A 10,922-nucleotide genomic window follows, 5' to 3' on the forward strand; every position below is an offset into this window, starting at 1 on the left:
GTTTAGAAAGCCCCAAATCTTTATCAATTTATCCCTCCCCTTTGGCTTTTGCTTCTTTTGTACCTGGGTACATGGGAGGCATTTATAATCTTAGTTATTCACAAGGCTGAGCTACAAGGATAAAATAAAACTGACCAACATAGTAAAATCTCATTTTAAAAATTTTATTTATATATATATATATATCCCACCCTTTCCTTCAGAAGACTCTTAGCAAAAGCAAATTGTATTTGGCTGTCAAGAGATAGGAAGACCATTAGACCATTGTATGTTTAAAAAAAAAAAAAAAAAGAGATACGAAGAACTAGAGCTCGGGGCTCCCCACAGACCACCGCTGCCGCGTGCCTATTGTGAAGTCAGATGGTGGAGAGGTTGGGCTGGGCGACACACGGAGTGGGTGTGAGGCTGGTAGCTGCCACCTGCGGCGCCGGCACCTTCGCCGCTGCCCCAGTCAGCCCTAGCCAGACGTGCAGGGGATGCCCGGAGGGGCCGCGCTCTGCGCTGCTGCCTGTGAAGGCGCGTGGGGAGAAGGGGCGAGCGCCGCACTCATACGCCTGCTGGACTGGCTCAGCGGGCTGTCCGCCTCGAGGGAGCCGCTGGATAAAAACTCCAGATAGGGGAACATATCCTAAGCCAGCCGTTCCGGACCCTTCGCGGGAGTGCTTGTGAAACTGAACATAACAAAAGTATAGATGTAGAAAACCAACATCCTTTCATTGCTAGGCTCCAGCATATCCAAAAGGAAGGAAAAAGTATAAAACAAGTAATCAGCTTCAGCGGTCTGCCAAGTGACAAGAATTACAAGAAACTGGGGAGGATTCTAACAAAGCAACTTTTTGAAACAGACTCTAGATACAGAAGGAAAAGGAAACATTCAGCAACCTAGGAAGAGGGCATCACAGGAGACAAGGCCTCAAAGAGTTGGAGCAGAATGCAAAACCACCCACGTCGGATCTGAATGCAGAACATCTCCAAGGAAGCCCACAGCCTCACGAAACAGAAGATCGCCCCTTTTTACAGAGGAGGCAACTGCGTTAGTGACGAAATTGAGGAAGGCCTCCAGGCTATCATTCTGAGGCTGACACATGTTAAAACTGGAGGAAAGCTCTCCTTGCAGAAAGTAAGGTTTCACACCCTAACCAAAATTTACGGCATGCCAGAGATTATGGGAGACTGCATGAAAAAGCAGCTTTCCCTCCTACTTTCTGAGGATGTATATACCTCCGTCACCAAAATCAACTCTGCAATGTGTGAAGTGGACAAGACCAGAGGTGTCAGGGTTGCGCTTCTAATGGGAGTGGATAGTAATAACACTTACCATGTGCTGTCAGGGCTGATTGCTGATCTGGACACTTTAGATATGTGCAGGCATTCAAAAACCAGAAACTATCCGAGGGAAGTAGTTGAAGATATCAACAAATTCCTGAAGTATTTGGATTTAGAAGAGGAAGCCAACACTACTCACACATTTGACCTGAGACAGAACCATTCCTTTTTTTTTTTTTTTTTTTTCCTTTTTGAGACAGAATTTCTCACTGTGCAGTTCAGGCTGGCCTTGAACTCACTTTGTAGCCCAGGCAGGCTTGAAACTCATAGCAATCCTCCTGCCTCAGCCTCCCAAGTGCTAGGATTACAGGCATGTGCCACCAGGCCCAGCACCCATTCCACTCTGAAAATAGAAAAGGTTCTCAAGAGGATAAAAGAAATTTAAAAAATGAATTTCTTTAAATTCAAAACCCTCCTGAATTGTACCTGAGTGTCAAGACAGAACTGCAGGGTTTGACTGGACTGCTGGATGAAGTAGATTGGAAGGGAAGCCATGCATTTGGGAAGCCAGGAAAAGAGCTGTGATTGAAGTGCAAACCCTGATCACTTACACTGATCTGAAGGAGGCCCTGGAGAAAAGGAAGCAGTTTACTTGTCAGGAGTCCCATAAGGCAGTCTGGATGTGATGCTCACCCAGAACATCCTCAGCTAACTCAACCTGAAATCTGATGAGTTGGGAGGACCAAAATTCCAGAGCACTCATGTTTACTGCCCTTGCTTTGTACTTCACATGTACTTCTATGTATTTATGGAGAGATTTCAGTTCATGGAGCCTAAATGTGATTTGTACATGCCTATTTCAATCTCAGAATTTATGATTTAAGCAAATTATATTCAGGATCTCTGCTATTTTTGATGTTCCAAAACAAATACTATTATAACACATGATGTGTGCCTTGCTATTTGTGTTTTGCTTGTGAGTTTTTAATCAGAACATGAAATACAAGCAGCATTCATAATTTTTAAATGGGTTGTACAAACATTACAATGGAGAAACTTCAAGATCTGGAAATAGACAAATCTTACATAATGCTAGGGAAGTTATGTGAAGGGAGAAATTTTTTGGTAAAGTCTAAGCAGTAAGTTTTATTATGCTAAATAAAGCACAAGGGTATTTTTCACTTAAAGGGTCAGACTGGTCCCACCTAGTACAAGGAAGTGAGATTGGTTATTTGTTTACATTGTCTATTCTTTCATAAACATTTTTGTTTGAATAAAAAGAGATAAGAACTATTTGAAGATCTGTTGAAAATGTCTAATAAACCTCACCTTGAGACTCAGGCATCTTTACTATGCTGTCATGAAGACATGTACTTGGGCCCAGTAACAATATTAGTATTAGTTGCTGAGGACTAGGGTGGGGGTTTTGTCATACAGCTGGTTCTGAAATGCCTGGAGAGAACTAACCTCCTATGAAGCCTGGAGAGAGCTAACTTCCTATTAAGCCTGGAGACCAGAACTGGTTTGATGTGAGAAGACACGTTGAGCCTAATCTTGGTACCCAGAAATGCAAGATGTCCCATTTTCAAGTTCTTTTGTTCTCTGTCAGAATGAGGGACAGACGTTCTGGCGTCTGGCTGCTGTACTTTCCATGAAACCCAAGTTCTTTACAGCAGACATCCCTTCCTAGGCCACCTATAGAAGTGACAGACCAAGTCTATGTTTGGGATACAAAGTAGATTAACAGGCTGCAGCCAGGAAGGCACATAAGAAGGGTAGGTCCTAGAAGCTCAATGTATGAAGCAGAAGTGACTGATCATTTCTAGCTTTCTTTCTAGCAGCAGTGCTGCCCACGGATCCTCCTATACCTGTTTACTCTATGGAGTATGGGGAGAAGCCCAGATGGGCTGGCATGGAGAGGCCTGATGCCTGGTCGGCGGCCACTGAACCTGCGGTGCTGTTGTCATCACCACCCCAGCAAAATCTAGAGTAGAGAAGCTAGCATGCAGGCAGGTTTATGTGAAATCTTCTATCCATCATCCCATCCAAGACTGAAGCAGAGAAGGCAGCATCCATACAGGCTTTCAATAGATCTCAATGTATGGAAGAATATAACCAACTACTAGGGTGCCCTAGACACAAAATTTTCCATTTGAACAATAGTGACAAGCCCTAGGAATGGCTGAGCCTTTCTTCTGAGCAGATGGACATTGGAAGACTCAAAAGAGCCTCCTCTTCAGTGACCTCCATAGCCTTGTCCTGGAGATAGAAGTTGGAAATCCTGCCTGATCCCAGCTAAGGCAGAATCTCTCTTCTTTACCAACTGGCTACAAGAAAGAGCCAGAAACTGTGTTTGAAAGGAGAAGCTACTTTGAACAGGATGAACTTACCAGGAAAAAGGACTATGTTTCGCCCCTCCACCCTCCATTATTCTTTCTCATACGAAAGAAATACCTGTGTCCAGGTGCATGCCAAGAAGGAGTCGATCTCAGAGCAGCTGAGCTGAGGCCCCGAACCTCAGCTAGATTCTTCACTTTAGTCACGACCAGCAACTGCCAGCACGAACAAGGAGACCACAGCCTTTCTCCAACTGAAAGACATATGAAGGGGCCTCATGGTCCAACAAATTTTCAGAAATCAACACAAGATTTTGCAGAAATATTTTAGATGTATACCACAACAGTAATGCATACATATAATCCTAGCACTCAGCAGGCTTAAGGAGGAGGATCACAAATTCTAGGATAGCCTGTACTACATAGCCAGACTCTCTATCAAAAAAAGAAAATACCTAAAAATAGAAATATGGACAAAATTTTAAAATGCCATTGTGCTGTGATATGCCCATGATCCAGTCACTCTGGGATGCTGTGCCAGGAGGATCACAAGCCCAGGCAACTGAGCAACTTCATAAGACCCTGTCTGAAGGGTAAAAATTAAAATAGCTGGGGGTTTGGCTCTGTGGGAAGGCCCTGGGTTCAATCTCCGTTGTAACAATAAAAAAGATTGTAAGGCTGATCTGTTTTAGAACCCCAGAAGGGCCGGTGTGGTCAGGAAGGATAGATAGAGAATAAACAATGTGGTAGGAGAGGTAGGCGTGGGACTTTTCATCTGTGATGAGGAATATGGATCTCATTTAAAGTGTGAGAGGAAGTTATAGCAGGCATAGGATAGAGAAGAAATCTGATGTGGATACACAAAGATCACTCTAGCTGCTGTGAATAATGGCAATGAGGTGCTGGCTGTTACCTGGAGAGTGTCTCTCTCAGCAGTTAAGGGGACAGTTGGTCACGGGAATGCAAGTGCGGGGACAGTTGGTAGAGCAGGAACAGCACACAGTTGGTGCTGTCTGAGTCCAGAGCAGGTGGTAGCATCATCCCCCATTCATAGTTCCCAACCCTAGAGAAGGTATCCTGACCCCAGGACAGAACACTTGTCCTGAGAGGCTCCAACAGCTAGACTGTTTTTCTTCCCCGATAGGCATACTCGCCAGGCCAGGAAAGAATTTATGATCAACAGCTTCCTTGCACTGGTCTACAAGAAGGAGGCACAGGTCCTGGAGTTCCCATAGCACCCCCACTGAGCGTCTCACCCTCCAGCGTTCCTCTCTGATACTTGGTGTGATTGAAGTGGATTTGCAGTTAATAGAGGGGTCATGGTGGCATTCAAGCAAACATGAAAAACAGGTTCAGCTGGAACTATTAGGGATGAGAGAGCCTCAGCACTTATACCACCAGTGCAAGGGGGTTTCTAGGATGAGGGCCTGCACATCTGTATTTCTAAAAGCTTCTAGTAGTTGCAACATTGGCATAAGCCTGCAGGCTCTCCTGAGGCAGGATTTCTTGGGTCCATCAGTTGTAAATCAGACTAGGAAACATGTTTAGACCCAGTCCCTAAATGAAAGAATGAATTCATCCATCAATGAATAAAAAATCCCTACAACTCCCAGTTTATATGAAAAACAAAGAGGCAGTGGAACATCTAAAATGATACCACGGGACACAATCAGCAAACTCAGCAGCAGAAAACTCACCAGCCAGAGAGGCTCAAACCTGGAATCCCAGCAATTGGTATCCCAAGGGAGAAGGATTCTGATTAGATATGAGTCTGGGGTCCCTTGTCTCAAAAGGAAAAAAAAAAAGGTATGTGAAAAGGAAAAAACCAATTATGTGCACCCTATGCTTGTCCAAGTTTGACATCAGCGAGAGCTCAGCTTCACAGGTAAGCTTACCTGTGGGAGCCACGAATTCAGGTCGAGAAGGGAGGGCACACGAACCGAACAGGGGGAGGGCTTTGGGGTGCCGGGTACCTGTGAACAGCTCCTGCTGCCTGAGATAGTGGGACAGGTCAAGCCACAGAGATGGCAAGTCTGACCCAGAGGCTATGAAATCGCACATGCCGTGCAGATGTAGGGGGAGGTCTGGCTCTGAGAACCTAGTCCCTCTGATGCCCACCCTGGTGCACGTTTAGTCCAGAGGGATGATCAACTGGATTTCTCATACACTTAGCCGCACCAACCAGCAAAATGCCAGCACCAACCAGCAAAGGATGTCTAGATAAATGGATGGATGTAGGAAGTGGAGGCCTTTCCTGCTGAGAGGGACAGCAGCAAGACTGGAGGAATTTGAGAAACCCCCATGTGTCTAAGCCAGGAGGGTACCCATGCATTCCTCCGTGTGCCCTGCCTCACAAAGTGAGGCTGCTGAAAATTTCCCTGGCGAGCAAGAATAAATGGACTAGCACATGTTTAACTAGTAGCACAGCTCTGGGCACACAGTCACTTTGCTGTCATAGTCACTCCTCCTACACGCCTTTGTTGCAGAACAGAAGGGGAGGTAGTAAACTCCTGTAAGCCAAGTGCACTCACTCTTCCACAAAATGTTCCCTGAGTGCTGGTATGCGTTACCTGGTGCCAGAACACAGTGGCCCTGGCCTCGCTGAGTTTACTCGCCACCAGAGACTGATTGGATGAGGAGGAAGAGAAAGGAAAGTTCTCAACAAAACCTGACCCAGTAGGGCGAAGAGGCTTCCCTCAGGGCTATGTTGTACACAGGTAAGTCACCAGAGAGTGTGTGGAATTAACAGAGTTCTCCATGATCTGCCCCTTCTTCAGGAAACTGAATATCATAGTTTGGTAGTCTGGGAAATTTTTAGTCTCAGAACCATCCTTGAATGTCTTGACTGAAACAGCTACTGTACCCAAGGCCACACTAATTTTCCATCCACCCCCAGCTTTAAGGACACAGCACAAACCTAGGCAAGGTGTCCCACATATGTAATCCCTGCACTCTAGACTTGAAGGCAGGAGGATCAAAAGATTGAGTGAATTCTGGGCAACTTAGCCACCAAAGGAAACTGGCTAGGAAATATCCTGTATGACCTCAAAATCTAACACCAAAAGCTGAAGGGGCAAGTGCCAGCTCTAAAGAGGGCAGGTATCCTCCAGAGGTTCCACAGGGCTGCCAAGACATACTTCCCTGCACTGGCATGGCCTGTAAGGGGCCAGTCAGCACACAGGAGAGCTGCTTGTTCAGCTATGATTTCCCTCTTACCTTGAAGATGATATTAACAGAGCAGGGAGGGAGGGCGGGTGGGGAGCATTGGACCATCAGCCACCAACAGCATTGTGACGTGTCTCTGGGACATGAGCCTAGCACAGAAGACTGAATTGGCATCTTGAAGAAACATCCATCCAGAACTAGCATCCTCGGTGACAGAGCTTTTCCTTCAGCAAGCTTGATTTTGGCTGGTTTAAACATGATGCTCACTGGGTATGGTGGTGCACGCCTGTAATCCCAGCACTCGGGAGGCTGAGGCAGGAGGATTGTTCTGAGTTCGAGACCAGCCTGGGCTACAAAGTGAGCCCAAGGCCAGCCTGAACTGCATAGTAAGACCCTGTCTCAAAAATAAATAAATAAATAAACAAACAAACAAACATGATGCTAGCCAAGGGATTTTTCTCAGCAATCTCCAAAGCTGAGCACCCTTGTCAGTAGGAGGCCTCAAACTACATAGTCACCTTCTTCAGGGACTGGTGCACTGCTTATGACTTTGAGTAAGAAGCTGCTGAACAAAAGTGGATTGGGATTTTTTACCTAGGTTCATGTTACAATTTCTAATAAATAAATGATCTTTTTACGGACAATTTGCAATAATTATCACTGTGAAAAATTCAGCACATTGTGAACATTCATACTCCAAAGCACTCCTTGGAGGTGAAAGGTTGTGACGGTTAACTTGGGGTGGGGGAGGAGGTGCTAGGATTGAACCCAGGGCCTCAGACATGTAAGGTTAGCACTCTACCCCGGAGCTATATCCCTGCCTATCTAGATTACTTACTTTAAAACAGGGGAGTAAAATGTTAATGTCATTTCTTTTTTTAAACCAGTGAAGTTTTTATTAAATGCACAGAAGTAAAAACCATTTCTTGAGGGACAGGTAGGTAGTGCTAACCAGGAGCCATAGCAGCAGCACCATGCTTAATAACAGTGAGGTCATAGTCCTAAGTGGTGGTGCCTGGAAAGACTTTGAAGATGGGTGCCTGCCTGTCAGCTTCAGGTTCAGGTGTTCGGGGCTCAAGTGTGTAAGGTTGTCATTTTGTATTATATCATTTTGTCATGAATGTGTTTTGAATTGCTTGTTAAAAGGTAGCTGTCACCAGGCGTGGTGGTGCATGCCTGTAATCCCAGCACTCAGGAGGCTGATGCAGGAAGATCACTGTGAGTTCAAGGCCAGCCTGGGCTACAAAGTGAGTTTAAAGTCAGCCTGAACTGCATAGTGAAACCCTGGCTCAAAAAAACATAAGGAAAAAATAAATAAATAAATAAATAAATAAATAAATAAATAATAAATAAAGGGAGCTATAATTTCCAGCTTCTAGAGTCATGGAGACCCTCATTTTTGTCTTAGAGCAGCTTGAATTTCATTCCCAGGGTATGTCACTTTCAAATGTGCTAATGTTGTCCTCACATTACAAACAGCTGTAACTTGGAACCTCAACATGAACAACACGAAGTCCTACTATTGAAAAGAATTTCTTAACTACTACCTGTGTGACCATATCAGGCCCCTTAACATCTTAGCTTTTTTTGAGATATAAACATATTATAAACATATTAAGGTGTAAACATATTAAGGTGCTAGGAATGTATAATTTGGGCAGAACAAGGTTAAAAAAAAAAAAAAAAGAGCCCATCTTTGACTTTATTCTTCCCCACTGGAAAATCTTTACAAATATCCAAATCTCATTTCTGCATCATGCCCACAGTGAAACCCAAATCCTTATTCTGCTCTGGTTGTACACACAGCGTCAGAGCTGGGCAATCTGTCTCAGGTTAATCTTGACTCTAGGATTTTCGATTCCCTGTCCTCCTGTGTTCCTGAAGCTGTGCCCACCCACACAGGGAGGATAAAGAGGGATCCTCTCTGTCTTCTGTCTGCTCTCTTCCAGAAAATGTGGAGGGCCTGAAGCCTGCCTATCAACTCACAGATTCCAAATGTGACCTCACTGGGTAGTGATGACATCATAAGTCAACACAGGGACACCATTCAAATGTAGGGAAAACTCCCTACCAGTTTTCTACAAGATACTAGTGTGTCTGGTTGTCTGGAAAAGAGTGTGGCACCAGATCATCTTTATTCACACGTTCCTTTTGTACTTGCCACACGCCGCCCAACCTCCCCAGTCATGAATAGGATCGGCACCCCGGTACCCACGCAGCAAGCTAGAGTGTCCCTGCTTATTGTGGAGGCAAAAGTGAAATGTCATTTGCGGGCAAGCACTTAGAATGCCTCTAATCTTTATCAGTTTAGCTTTCTCCTTTGCAATACAAGATGCTTCCTTCAGAGTGCAGTAGAGTGCAATAGAGTGAGTCTGTAGTTCTCTTATGAAAGAAGCTGAGGTGGAATGAACACTTACTCCCAGGAGTTCAAGACCAGCCTGAAAATATAGTGAGACTCCCATTTCAGAGAGAGAGAGAGAGAGAGAGAGACAGAGACAGAGACAGAGAAAGAGAGAGAGAGAGACAGAGAGAGAGAGAAGGAAGGAAAGAAGGAAGGAAGGAAGGAAGGAAGGAAGGAAGGAAGGAAGGAAGGAAGGAGGGAAGGAAAAAAAGGAAAGGTGCTACGTTAGAGACTTCCATAATAGCTCAATCCAAGTGTGCTTTTGCTGCTAAGTGATAATTTGAGGAAGAGTTATTGAAGGCCTTTCATGTACTGCACCTTAAGACTCAGACATCTTTACTGAGCTGCCATGGAGACACAGAGATCTCTCAGTCACATTCCTGTTTGAGCTGCTGAGTATAAGGGAAAGGGTGATATACAACTGGGACAGAAAAGCCCAGGAAAACCGGGTGTGGTGGCACACCTCTGTAATCCCAGCACTTGGGAAGCTGAGGCAGGAGGATCATTGCGAGTTCGAGACCAGCCTGGGCTACAAAGTGAGCTCAAGGCATAGTGAGACCCTGTCTCAAAAAGACAAAAAAAAGAAAAAAGAAAAGCCCAGGAAAAGAGAAAGTACTATTAAGACTAGAAATCTAACAACAAAGTAGATGAGTAACTTGGGTTGGTATGAGAGGTCCAGTTGGCCAAATCTTGGTACTCAGAAACTGAGTGGTCCCATTTTCAATTATTCCAGGTTCTCCTGTTCTCTGTGTGAATGGGGAACAGATATTGTGGTCTCTTGCTGCTGTTAGCTCCACAGAGACTATTACAGTGGGCATCCCTTCCTAACAGATCTATTGAAATTAAGGCCAACTGTATGTTTGGATTGGTGGACGTTAGGCCAGAATGTGCACGAGAAAGGGAGGTCCTGGCAGCACAATGTTTAAAGAAATGACTGATCAGTTCTGGTTTCTCTTCTAGCAGCATTACCAATCAGAGCTACTCCTACACCTGTTTACCAAGATGTCCTCTGCCAAAGATGTGGAGACTCAGGTGGGTTACCATATTACCTAACTAACTGGCAGCTCCTGGGCCTATGCGGAAGCTTCCATCATCACCCTAGCAAAAGCCAGAGCAGAGAAGCCAGCATACAGGTGGCCCTGTGGGGATCTTTCCATTATAAACCCAGCAAAGGCCAGATATGGTAAGCCTGCATTCCAGAAAGGTCCCAAGAAGCCTTCATTTATAGCAGAACCTACCCAACACCTAGGCTGCCCTAGTCCTAAAATGTGCCAGTTGAGCAATGGTGACAACAGATTGCTGCCTGAGTCACTCTGTTGAGAGAATAAACATTTGATGTCAGGAGAGGGTCAAGGCCTCCACTCCAGCGAACTCTACTGCCCACCACTGGAAGGAGGACCTGAGCCATTCTTCCTGAGCCTTCCTCAGCCAGGAGTCCCTCTCTCATGCTGACTGGCTGTGGGGAAAGGAGCCTCAAACACTGGTGTTTCCAAGGACAGCCTGCTTTGAACAACAAGTTTCTATCCTGGAAGAAAGTCTGATTTTCTCCTGTTCAATGCTCTAAAGTCTCTTCTGCACGCTGCAAGCTGAGGAGGAGTCAAGTGCAGAGTGGCCTAGGGAAAGCTTGATCTACCACATGGATGTCTCACCTCAGTCATACCCAGCAACCTCCTGCACAAGGCAGGAGGTGTCCAGGCTTCTACATTAAAGGAATAAGCGGGGGCTGCACAAGGAGGCTCATGCCTTTGCCTTAA

General features: G+C 45.3%; 1 pseudogene; it reads left to right on the plus strand.

Moving 5' to 3' along the window:
• The first annotated feature begins 360 nt into the window (after positions 1-360).
• Positions 361-2,549, plus strand: LOC102007773 (annotated as a pseudogene).
• The last annotated feature ends 8,373 nt before the right edge of the window (positions 2,550-10,922 follow it).

Source organism: Chinchilla lanigera, unplaced genomic scaffold, assembly GCF_000276665.1.
Source record: "Chinchilla lanigera isolate Chin_1 unplaced genomic scaffold, ChiLan1.0 scaffold00083, whole genome shotgun sequence".
Lineage (NCBI taxonomy): Eukaryota > Metazoa > Chordata > Mammalia > Rodentia > Chinchillidae > Chinchilla > Chinchilla lanigera.